General features: G+C 50.0%; 1 protein-coding gene across 1 annotated transcript in view; it reads left to right on the forward strand.

Annotated features, from left to right (window-relative positions):
* Positions 1–12516, forward strand: part of LOC141047066 (uncharacterized) — a 215849-nt gene that overhangs the window by 186241 nt on the left and 17092 nt on the right. The window lies entirely within an intron of this gene.

A 12516-nucleotide genomic window follows, 5' to 3' on the forward strand; every position in this document is an offset into this window, starting at 1 on the left:
GTACACCTTGTATACACACGGCTCCGCTCCATACACCTTGTATACACACGGCTCCGCTCCGTACACCTTATACACACGCGGCTCCACTCCGAACACCTCCTTCACACACGGCTCCGCTCCGAACACCTCGTACACACACGGCTCTGCTCCGTTCACCTCGTTCACACACGGCTGCGCTCCGTACACCTCGTACACATGCGGCTCTACTACGTACACCTAGTACACACTGTTCCTCTCCGTACATTTCATACACACACGGCTCTGCTATATCCACACTGTAAGGGTAAGTGCACACACTGCGGATAGTGCTGCAGATTTTTCCGTGTGGATTAGCCTGCGGTTTTGCCCTTCGGTTTGACACCTGTACAATGGAGCAGGTTTAAAACTGCTGTGGATTCCGCACAAAGAATTGACATGCTGCGGAATTGAAACCGCAGCAAATCCGCGCGGAAAAATCCGCAGCATATCCACAGCGGTTTTTGTTTTTCATTGATTTTAATGGTACTGTACAATGCAGCAGAAACTGCAGCGTGTGCACACACCCTCAATCCCTCCTGACCCCCCCACATAAACTTCCCCTCATCCAGTACCATGACAACCAACACAGCAGAGTCCTGCATACACTGAGGCCCCTGATCATGTGACCCCTGACTCCTCCCCTCCTTTGACCTCATCACAAGTCCTGTGCGCACAGAACAGCCATACATGTGTGCGGCTCTGCAGGTGAAGGTATGTGGAGATTCTCCAATATTGGCGCATTATTATTAGAAATATATTGCTTGGTCTTCCAGACCTTATCTTGACCTCTACTGTTCCTGATAACTGCCATGTCTTAATTACATTTTGAACTGAGGAAAGGGCAACTTAAAGAAAACGCTTTGCTATCTTCTTACAGCCTTCTCCCGATTTGTGGGCCTCCACCATTTTCATTTTCAGAGTGCTAGGCAGCTGCTTAGAACCCACGGCTGCTATTTTTTGGCACAAGGTTAGAGGAGGCTGGGTTTTTTTTACAAAGCTGGGAAACTTGCATCACCTGGATAACAATGATGGTGAACAAGCCACAACCCTAACAGGCTAATTAAGGTGTGAAACCTGGGTCTAAGTTATCTGCGCACACAAATCTCCAAGCGTGCCCAAACTTTTTATCACCCCGTTTTCCTTTTTCTACTTTTTAAAGTGTAAAAATGCCTATATATATATATGGTACAGACCAAAAGTTTGGACACACCTCATTCAAAGAGTTTTCTTTATTTTCATGACTATGAAAATTGTAGATTCACTCTGAAGGCATCAAAACTATGAATTAACACATGTGGAATTATATCATTAACAAAAAAGTGTGAAACAACTGAAAATATGTCTTATATTCTAGGTTCTTCAAAAGTAGCCACCTTTTGCTTTGATTACTGCTTTGCACACTCTTGGCATTCTCTTGATGAGCTTCAAGAAGTAGTCACCGGGAATGGTTTTCACTTCACAGGTGTGCCGTCAGGTTAAATAAGTGGGATTTCATGCCTTATAAATGGGGTTGGGACCATCAGTTGTGTTGTGCAGAAGTCTGGTGGATACACAGCTTATAGTCCTACTGAATAGACTGTTAGAATTTGTATTATGGCAAGAAAAAAGCAGCTAAGTAAAGAAAAACGAGTGGCCATCATTACTTTTAGAAATGAAGGTCAGTCAGTCCGAAAAATTGGGAAAACTTTGAAAGTGTCCCCAAGTGCAGTGGCAAAAACCATCAAGCGCTACAAAGAAACTGACTCACATGAGGACTTCCCCAGGAAAGGAAGACCAAGAGTCACCTCTGCTGCGGAGGATAAGTTAATCCGAGTCACCAGCCTCAGAAATCGCAGGTTAACAGCAGCTCAGATTAGAGACCAGGTCAATGCCACACAGAGTTCTAGCAGCAGACACATCTCTACAACAACTGTTAAGAGGAGACTTTGTGCAGCAGGCCTTCATGGTAAAATAGCTTCTAGGAAACCACTGCTAAGGACAGGCAACAAGCAGAAGAGACTTGTTTGGGCTAAAGAACACAAGGAATGGACATTAGACCAGTGGAAATCTGTGCTTTGGTCTGATGAGTCCAAATTTGAGATCTTTGGTTCCAACGACGCAGAAAAGGTGAACGGATGGACTCTACATGCCTGGTTCCCACCGTGAAGCATGGAGGAGGAGGTGTGATGGTGTGGGGGTGCTTTGCTGGTGGCACTGTTGGGGATTTATTCAAAATAGAAGGCATACTGAACCAGCATGGCTACCACAGCATCTTGCAGCGGCATGCTATTCCATCAGGTTTGTGTTTAGTTGGACCATCATTTATTTTTCAACAGTACAATGACCCCAAACACACCTCCAGGCTGTGTAAGGGCTATTTGACCAAGAAGGAGAGTGATGGGGTGCTACGCCAGATGACCTGGCCTCCACAGTCACCAGACCTGAACCCAATCGAGATGGTTTGGGGTGAGCTGGACCGCAGAGTGAAGGCAAAAGGGCCATCAAGTGCTAAGCATCTCTGGGAACTCCTTCAAGACTGTTGGAAGACCATTTCCGGTGACTACCTCTTGAAGCTCATCAAGAGAATGCCAAGAATGTGCAAAGAAGTAATCAAAGCAAAAGGTGGCTACTTTGAAGAACCTAGAATATAAGACATATTTTCAGTTGTTTCACACTTTTTTGCTAATTATATAATTCCACATGTGTTAATTCATAGTTTTGATGCCTTCAGAGAGAATCTACAATTTTCATAGTCATGAAAATAAAGAAAACTCTTTGAATGAGAAGGTGTGTCCAAACTTTTGGCCTGTACTGTATATATGTGTATATATATATTTGCCTAAAATATAAAGGAAATGTGTCATCTGTAACTTTAGACCTTTTAGACATCTCTTAATCTTTAACTTGCTTAACTGTTCACATTAACAGCAAAAAACATCTTTTACAATTGGGATAATTTTCAGTTTAGTACTTAGCAGCACATCCGCACTTTTATTATTTCCATTTTTGCACAGTAATATTGCATGCACTAGTCCCTTATTTTCATTTTTCTTAAGTGTTTATCCACACTTTAATACTTTACAGCTCACCGCTAATATTCACACACATTAATAGGTTGCTCATAGAGGAAACACTTTCTTCACCACTCCACCCTCTATAGGTATAATGCTTCCTTTTTCATGTTTATCTCCATACATACAGTGGGTACAGAAAGTATTCAGACTTTTTGCTCAGTATTGAGTAGAGGCATCCTTTTGAGCTAGTACAGCCATGAGTCTTCTTGGGAATGATGCAAAAAGTTTTTCACCCCTGGATTTGGGGATCCTCTGCCATTCTTCCTTGCAGATCCACACCAGTTCCGTCAGCTTGGAAGGTGATCTTTGGTGGACAGACATTTTCAGGTCCTCCAGAGATGCTCAATTTGGTTTAAGTCCGGGCTCTGTCTGGGTCAGTCAAGAATGGTCACAGAGTTGTTCTGAAGTCACTCCTTTCCTATTTTAGCTGTGTGCTTAGGGTCATTGTCTTGTTGGAAGGTGAACCTTTCACCAATTCTGAGGTCCAAAGCACTCTGGAAGAGGTTTTCATCCAGGATATCTCTCTACTTGGCCGTATTCAAGTTTCCTTCAATGTCAACCAGTCATCCAGTCCCTGCAGCTGAAAAACACCCCCATAGCATGATGCTGCCACCACCATGTTTCACTGTTAGGATTGTATTGGGCAGGTGATGAGCAGTGCCTGTTTTTTTACACAGGTACCTGTTGTGAGTTCATTTTCCCCTTCACTACTGAGGCCCGAGGAACTCCCTCTTCTGGTAAAGAAAGGTAGTGAGCCTGATTATCAAACACCTGAGCCTGATTTTGATGACTGGCTGAGTGGAGTTACTGACTGGATATAAGGCTGCCGACGCCCTTCTGCCCGGCGGGTGATTTCTCTGTGGACTTCTAGGATACCAGTCTGATTCCTGCTCCTCTAAAGCTAAGTTTTCTGCTTTGTCTTTTAGCATTTGTGTTTTGTTTTCCCTGCTTTTCTGGATTCTGCCATTCCCTGCTCAGGTGAGCTGAATCTCCTTTTGCCTGTTGCTCTGTCTTCAGAATATTCCTGAGTACTGACATAGCCTATTTGAAGCCTAGCGTCTTCAGGGCCTTTTTCACTGTCAGTTTGTTGGCTCTTATTTTCATAGGGTTTTTCACGGATTTCAGACAGCAGCCTTCTTGTCCTTTCCTATCTAGTTAAGCTTGGGCCCCGTCTTTGCTCAGTCTATCTTTCTGTCTGTGTTGTGTTCTTTCTTCTTGCTTCACCGTCATTATATGTGGGGGGCTGCCTTTTGCTTTGGGGTCTGCTCTGGGGCAGTTTAGATTTCCCTTTCTGTCTTTAGGCTATTTAGTCCTCCGGCCGTGATCGAGGGGCCTAGGGCATCGTAGGAGCCCCCCACAGCTACTGCTAGTTGTGCTGATAGGTTCAGGGGTCTGCAATCCGATAGCTGCCAACCTCTCTGGCTTTCTGGATGATTTTATGAAACAAACACAACTCTCCCTAGCAGCTGCTCACACTCTCCCTACACTTGCTGTGTTCTGAGTTATGATTGAGTCACCATAGGAGGCAAAAATAGAAATGCTAGCTAAGTCCAGAAAACCAGAGAGGTTGGCAGCTATCGGATTGCAGACCCCTGAACCTATCAGCACAACTAGCAGTAGCCGTGGGGGGCTCCTACGATGCCCTAGGCCCCTCGATCACAGCCGGAGGACTAAATAGCCTAAAGACAGAAAGGGAAATCTAAACTGCCCCAGAGCAGACCCCAAAGCAAAAGGCAGCCCCCCACATATAATGACGGTGAAGCAAGAAGAAAGAACACAACACAGACAGAAAGATAGACTGAGCAAAGACGGGGCCCAAGCTTAACTAGATAGGAAAGGACAGGAAGGCTGCTGTCTGCAATCCGTGAAAAACCCTATGATAATAAGAGCCAACAAACTGACAGTGAAAAAGGCCCTGAAGACGCTAGGCTTCAAAAAGGCTATGTCAGTACTCAGGAATATTCTGAAGACAGAGCAAAAGGCAAACGGAGATTCAGCTTACCCCAGCAGGGATTGGCAGAATCCAGAAAAGCAAGGCAAACAAAAACAAAACACAAATGCTAAAAGGCAAAGCAGAAAACTTAGCTTTAGAGGAGCAGGAATCAGACTGGTATCTTAGAAGTCCACAGAGAAATCACCCGCCGGGCAGAAGGGCGTCGGCAGCCTTATATCCAGTCAGTAACTCCACTCAGCCAGTCATCAAAATTAGGCTCAGGTGTTTGATAATCAGGCTCACTACCTTTCTTTACCAGAAGAGGGAGTTCCTCGGGCCTCAGTAGTGAAGGGGAAAATGAACTCACAACAGGTACCGCTTAGAATTATCACCAAAAAGGTCTATCTTCGTCTCATCAGACCAGATAATCTTATTTCTCATAGTCTCTGAGTCCTTCATGTTTTTTAGCAAAATCAATGCGGGTTTTCATATGTCTTGCACTGAGGAGGGGATTCTGTCAGGCCACTCTGCCATAAAGGCCCGACTGGTGGACGGCTGCAGTAATATTTAACTTTGTGTAACTTCCTCCCATCTCCCTACTGCATCTGTGGAGCTCAGCCACAGTAATCTTGGGGTTCTTCTTCTACCTCTCTCACCAAGGCTCTTCTCCAACGATTGCTTAGTTTGGCTGGACGGCCAGGTCTGGAAGACTTCTCGTGGTTCCAAACTTCTTCCATTTAAGGATTATGGAAGCTACTGTGTTCTTAGGAACCTTGAGTACTGCAGAAATTCTTTTGTAACCTTGGCCAGATCTGTGACTCAACACAATTCTGTCTCTGAGCTCCTTGGCAAGTTCCTTTGACCTCATGATTCTCATTTGGTCTGACATGCACTGTGAGGTCTTATATAGACAGGTGTGTGCCTTTGCAAATCAAGTCCTATCAGTTTAATTAAATACAGCTGGACTACAATGAAGGTGAAGAATCGATTCAAGGAAGATCACAAGGAAATGGACAGCATGTGAATTAAATGTGAGTGTCTGACCAGAGGGTCTGAATACATATAACCATGTGATATTTCAGTTTTTCTTTTGTAATAAATTTGCAAAATTTCTACATTTCTGTTTTTTTTTTTCAGTCAAAATGATCTGCAGATTGTACATTAATGAGAAATAATGAACTTTTTTGAATTTTCTAAATGGCTGCAATGAAACAAAGAGTGAAAAATATAAAGGGGTCTGAATATTTTCCGTACCCACTGTATTCGGTCCAGCACCCATTATTCATTCTCTTGGCCATTCTCTTTACTGACGGCACATTATATATCCGGGCTTGGGATAATTGAGCGCATGCTTCTTTGGACCACGCCTCTTGACCTGCTTGTCCTCGGCTATCGGACCCCACTGGCACGCGGCACGGTCGTTACCATGATCTCAATACTGGACACTTTCACAGCTCAGAACTATCTACCTTCACAGCTGAAATAGTTGTTCTATCTTTTCAGTATACATAGCGGTTCCCAAGTTGGCTGCCACTTGGAATTATTCATCCATTCATGGCGAATACAATTTCTTGTTCTCCATCCTATGCTACAGATCGTTGGCAGCCTATTGTGTAACACTTTTTATGCAAGTTAATCAGCTCTTCTGCTCTCCTTACCACAGGATTACATGATCTTACTGGAATTAAAGGGAATCTGTCACCAGGTTTGGCCGATATCAGATATGGCCACCGCCTTTCAGGGCTTATCTACAGCATTCTATAATACTGTAGATAAGCCCCCAATCCGACCAGAAAGATAAGATAAATAAGTTTTATTATACTTATCCGGGGGCAGTCTGGTCCGATGGGTGTTGCAGGTCCAGGTTTGGCGCCTCCCACCTTCTCATAATTGCCGCCCTCCTGCTTGCTTCATGGCTCCCGGCATCACGCTCCTGGACAGGCGTACATATCTGCCTGTACTCAGGCCCGTGTCTATACTCTGTGTGCTCTACCCTGCGCGTCCGTACTCCTTTACCCTGCTCTGCATGTCTGTATTCCTGTATCCTGCTCTACTTCTCTGTACCCTGTGCACTGCTCTGCACATCCATACTCCTGTACTCCGTTCTGTATGTCTGTCTCTAATGCTCTGGTGTTCGTCAGTCTTCTACGTTTCCCTTCTATCCCATGTGTCTCCCGCTATCTGAGCCCCCCTCTTGGTATCAGCTAACGTGGTATTTGTCACACTGCCAGTCACGCCGCTCTCACCTGGGGGCAGGACCCCACGCCCGGTGTCACCATGTCTGGCGCTGCGGCCGCTCCGGGGTTCCCATCGGGTCCGCACACGCGCCTCTCATACTTAGTTCCATGGATGCACAACGTTGCTAGTGTGCATCTGTCTCTGCTCTGTCATACTCCTTTGCACACGCTCAGCTCCTACCTTCTCCATGTCATGCTTCTCAGCACACCCACTGTCTAACCTTGCACTCAGGCGTGCCCTCTGCGCACGCTTTGTCTAACTCTGTACTCTGTGCTCCTTCGCTCGCGCCCTGCTTTGCTCGCACCTGGGCGTGCTTGTCTGTGCACGCCATACGTGCTCTCGTGTACCCACCTTGCACTATCCTGTATCTAGCGTACTCCCGTGTACATGCTTTGTATTGTCCTGTACTCTCCGTGCTCCCGTACACTCGCCCTGTTTTGTCCTATACCCTGCGTGTCCCTATGTTCACGCTATGCACACTTTTGTACTCTGCACATTCCCTGTTGCTAGACACATCACTCGTGTCTCCTGTGAGCCGGCCACCTGGTTCCAGCTGTCGTGGTAGCTCACCCCCTTAGGCTTGCCCCTGACACTTCCTGTATAGGGAGTGGTCCTCACTAGGTCAGCTCGCCCTAGGTGGGTTGGTGTCACGACCCAGAAGGTCCACTCCAGGAGTCGTCACAGAATTCGAGATCCCTGGGCCTGTCCCTGATGATCTCTGTATAGGGGTCAGTCTTCACTAGGTCAGCTCGCCCTGGAGCTATCTGTTCCACAGTCCAGAGAGTCTACTCTTATTGCTCGCCTCCCTGAGGCGTTACAGAATAACCAGGCCATAGACCCCGCTGGCACCATGTTTTCCGCGGCTTCCGTACAGGTAACAGCCCGTGGCTTTGGCTCTGTGTCCTTGCCACATTTCCCGCCTCGTGCTTGCAAGCCACCTAAGTTTTCCCAATCTGTGCAGGGTTTTTTTGACTCAGTGCAGCATCCATTTTGAACTCCTGCCCCTGTGGTATCCCACCGACCGGGCAAAGGTGGCTTTCATTTTATCTCTTCCAGAGGGAGAGGCCTTGGCTTGGGTGAAGCCCCTGTGGGAGAGTGATGACCCCATTGTCTCCCAATTGGCAGCTTTTTTGGAGACTTTTCGCAGGGTCTTCGATGAACCGGGATGGCTGGCCTCCATGACTGGGTCCCTTTTCAACCTTCGCCAAGGTTCCCTGTCAGTAGCTCAGTGCGCCATTCGCTTCCGCATCCTAGCCTCCGAGTTGGGATGGAATAATGAGGCTCTGGTTGGTGCTTTCTGGCATGGGCTGTCAGGCTGGATTAAGGATGAGCTCGCGGGGCGAGATACTTCAACCTCCTTGGAGGATCTAATCTCCCTGGCCACATGCATAGATTTGCGTTCCCAGGAACGATCCTGCAAGGCTTCCAGAGAGGCTGGTTTACTTCTTCCTCTAGGACAGGTAGGGGAGGCCTTCTTAGGAGTTCCTGATTCCTCATCTCCCTTGACTTTTTACGTTTTGATATACCTGGAACAGAGACGTTACTCCGAGGTGGCCTATGTGGATTCGGGTGCGGCAGGCAACTTTATTAAAGTAGTCTCAAGACTGTCAGGAGGCTTCAGATTCTTGTTGTTTCCCTGGACAGACCACGTTTGATTGCATCGGTGGATGGAAGACCTTTGCCAGAGCTCGTCACCATGGTGACCGAAGAAATAGTACTACAGATTGGGGCCCTTCATTAGGAGAGCATTGCCTTGTACGTACTACCGAACCTCTCACATGCATTGTTGCTTGTGTTTCCTTGGCTCAGGTCCTATGAACCTATCCTTGATTGGTGCTCGGGTGATGTGCTACGTTGGGGGATCCTCCTGCCAGAAGCAGTGTCTGCAGCCAATTCGTCCTGTTAATCTCCCACAGTCCACCTCTGCTCCCGCAGGTCTCCCTTCGGCTTATTGGGGCTATACGGACGTCTTCAATAAGAAGGAGGCTGAGGTCCTTCCTCCACACCGCTCGTATGATTGCCCGATCAAGCTTGTTCCAGGTTCCTCACCGCCCAGGAAAAGGATGTACCCTTTATCTCCAGAGGAGACTCAGGCCATGTCGGAATATATTCAGGAGAACTTTTCCAGAGGGTTCATCCGGACAGACACGCACACACACACAGACACACACGCAGCTCCACTCCGAACACGGCTCCACTCCGTACATCTCGTACACATGCGACTCGGCTACGTACGTCTCGTACACACACGGCTCTGCTACATCCACCCTGTAAACCCCTCCTGACCCCACAAAGAAACTTCCCCTCATCCAGCACCAAGACAACCAGCACAGCAGAGTCCTGCATACACTGAGGCCCTGATCATGTGACCCCTGACTCCTCCCCTCCTGTGCGCACAGAGCAGCCATATATGTGGAGTGTGGCTCTGCGGGTGGAGGTAGGTGCCGGAGGCTCCATTATTCTCTATGTGGAGTGCGGCTCTGCGGGTGGAGGTCGGTGCCGGAGGCTCCATTATTCTCTATGCGGAGTGTGGCTCTGCGGGTGGAGGTCGGTGCCGGAGGCTCCATTATTCTCTATGTGGAGTGCGGCTCTGCGGGTGGAGGTCGGTGCCGGAGGCTCCATTATTCTCTATGCGGAGTGTGGCTCTGCGGGTGGAGGTCGGTGCTGGAGGCTCCATTATTCTCTATGTGGAGTGCGGCTCTGCGGGTGGAGGTCGGTGCTGGAGGCTCCATTATTCTCTATGTGGAGTGCGGCTCTGCGGGTGGAGGTAGGTGCCGGAGGCTCCATTATTCTCTATGTGGAGTGCGGCTCTGCGGGTGGAGGTCGGTGCCGGAGGCTCCATTATTCTCTATGCGGAGTGTGGCTCTGCGGGTGGAGGTCGGTGCCGGAGGCTCCATTATTCTCTATGTGGAGTGCGGCTCTGCGGGTGGAGGTCGGTGCCGGAGGCTCCATTATTCTCTATGCGGAGTGTGGCTCTGCGGGTGGAGGTCGGTGCCGGAGGCTCCATTATTCTCTATGCGGAGTGCGGCTCTGCGGGTGGAGGTCGGTGCTGGAGGCTCCATTATTCTCTATGTGGAGTGCGGGTGGAGGTCGGTGCTGGAGGCTCCATTATTCTCTATGTGGAGTGTGGCTCTGCGGGTGGAGGTCGGTGCTGGAGGCTCCATTATTCTCTATGTGGAGTGCGGCTCTGCGGGTGGAGGTCGGTGCTGGAGGCTCCATTATTCTCTATGTGGAGTGCGGCCCTGCGGGTGGAGGTCGGTGCCGGAGGCTCCATTATTCTCTATGTGGAGTGCGGCTCTGCGGGTGGAGGTCGGTGCTGGAGGCTCCATTATTCTCTATGTGGAGTGTGGCTCTGCGGGTGGAGGTAAGTGCTGGAGGCTCCATTATTCTCTATGTGGAGTGCGGCTCTGCGGGTGGAGGTCGGTGCTGGAGGCTCCATTATTCTCTATGTGGAGTGCGGCTCTGCGGGTGGAGGTCGGTGCTGGAGGCTCCATTATTCTCTATGTGGAGTGCGGCTCTGCGGGTGGAGGTCGGTGCTGGAGGCTCCATTCTCTATGTGGAGTGCGGCTCTGCGGGTGGAGGTCGGTGCTGGAGGCTCCATTATTCTCTATGTGGAGTGCGGCTCTGCGGGTGGAGGTCGGTGCCGGAGGCTCCATTATTCTCTATGTGGAGTGCGGGTATGTGGGTGGAGGTCGGTGCTGGAGGCTCCATTATTCTCTATGTGGAGTGCGGCTCTGCGGGTGGAGGTCGGTGCCGGAGGCTCCATTATTCTCTATGTGGAGTGCGGCACTGCGGGTGGAAGTCGGTGCTGGAGGCTCCATTATTCTCTATGTGGAGTACGGCTCTGCGGGTGGAGGTCGGTGCCGGAGGCTCCATTATTCTCTATGTGGAGTGCGGCTCTGCGGGTGGAGGTCGGTGCTGGAGGCTCCATTATTCTCTATGTGGAGTGTGGCTCTGCGGGTGGAGGTCGGTGCTGGAGGCTCCATTATTCTCTATGTGGAGTGTGGCTCTGCGGGTGGAGGTAAGTGCTGGAGGCTCCATTATTCTCTATGTGGAGTGCGGCTCTGCGGGTGGAGGTCGGTGCTGGAGGCTCCATTATTCTCTATGTGGAGTGCGGCTCTGCGGGTGGAGGTCGGTGCTGGAGGCTCCATTATTCTCTATGTGGAGTGCGGCTCTGCGGGTGGAGGTCGGTGCTGGAGGCTCCATTATTCTCTATGTGGAGTGCGGCTCTGCGGGTGGAGGTCGGTGCCGGAGGCTCCATTATTCTCTATGTGGAGTGCGGGTATGTGGGTGGAGGTCGGTGCCGGAGGCTCCATTATTCTCTATGTGGAGTGCGGCACTGCGGGTGGAAGTCGGTGCTGGAGGCTCCATTATTCTCTATGTGGAGTGCGGCTCTGCGGGTGGAGGTCGGTGCCGGAGGCTCCATTATTCTCTATGTGGAGTGCGGCTCTGCGGGTGGAGGTCGGTGCTGGAGGCTCCATTATTCTCTATGTGGAGTGCGGCTCTGCGGTTGGAGGTCGGTGCTGGAGGCTCCATTATTCTCTATGAGGAGTGCGGCTCTGCAGGTGGAGGTCGGTGCCGGAGGCTCCATTATTCTCTATGCGGAGTGCGGCTCTGCGGGTGGAGGTCGGTGCTGGAGGCTCCATTATTCTCTATGTGGAGTGCGGCTCTGCGGGTGGAGGTCGGTGCTGGAGGCTCCATTATTCTCTATGAGGAGTGTGGCTCTGCGGGTGGAGGTCGGTGCCGGAGGCTCCATTATTCTCTATGTGGAGTGCGGCTCTGCGGGTGGAGGTCGGTGCTGGAGGCTCCATTATTCTCTATGTGGAGTGCGGCTCTGCGGGTGGAGGTCGGTGCCGGAGGCTCCATTATTCTCTATGCGGAGTGTGGCTCTGCGGGTGGAGGTCGGTGCCGGAGGCTCCATTATTCTCTATGTGGAGTGCGGCTCTGCGGGTGGAGGTCGGTGCTGGAGGCTCCATTATTCTCTATGTGGAGTGCGGCTCTGCGGGTGGAGGTCGGTGCTGGAGGCTCCATTATTCTCTATGTGGAGTGCGGCTCTGCGGGTGGAGGCTCCATTATTCTCTATGCGGAGTGTGGCTCTGCGGGTGGAGGTCGGTGCCGGAGGCTCCATTATTCTCTATGTGGAGTGCGGCTCTGCGGGTGGAGGTCGGTGCTGGAGGCTCCACATCTTTTTAGTCTCTTTAGCTTCATAGTATCAGCTCTAATCCAATGGTGAGAGAGCGATTTGCCCTGAAGAGTCACAGATTGTGGGGTTGG

Source organism: Dendrobates tinctorius, unplaced genomic scaffold (assembly GCF_039654945.1).
Source record: "Dendrobates tinctorius isolate UK_male_01 unplaced genomic scaffold, ASM3965494v1 ptg000126l, whole genome shotgun sequence".
NCBI lineage: Eukaryota > Metazoa > Chordata > Amphibia > Anura > Dendrobatidae > Dendrobates > Dendrobates tinctorius.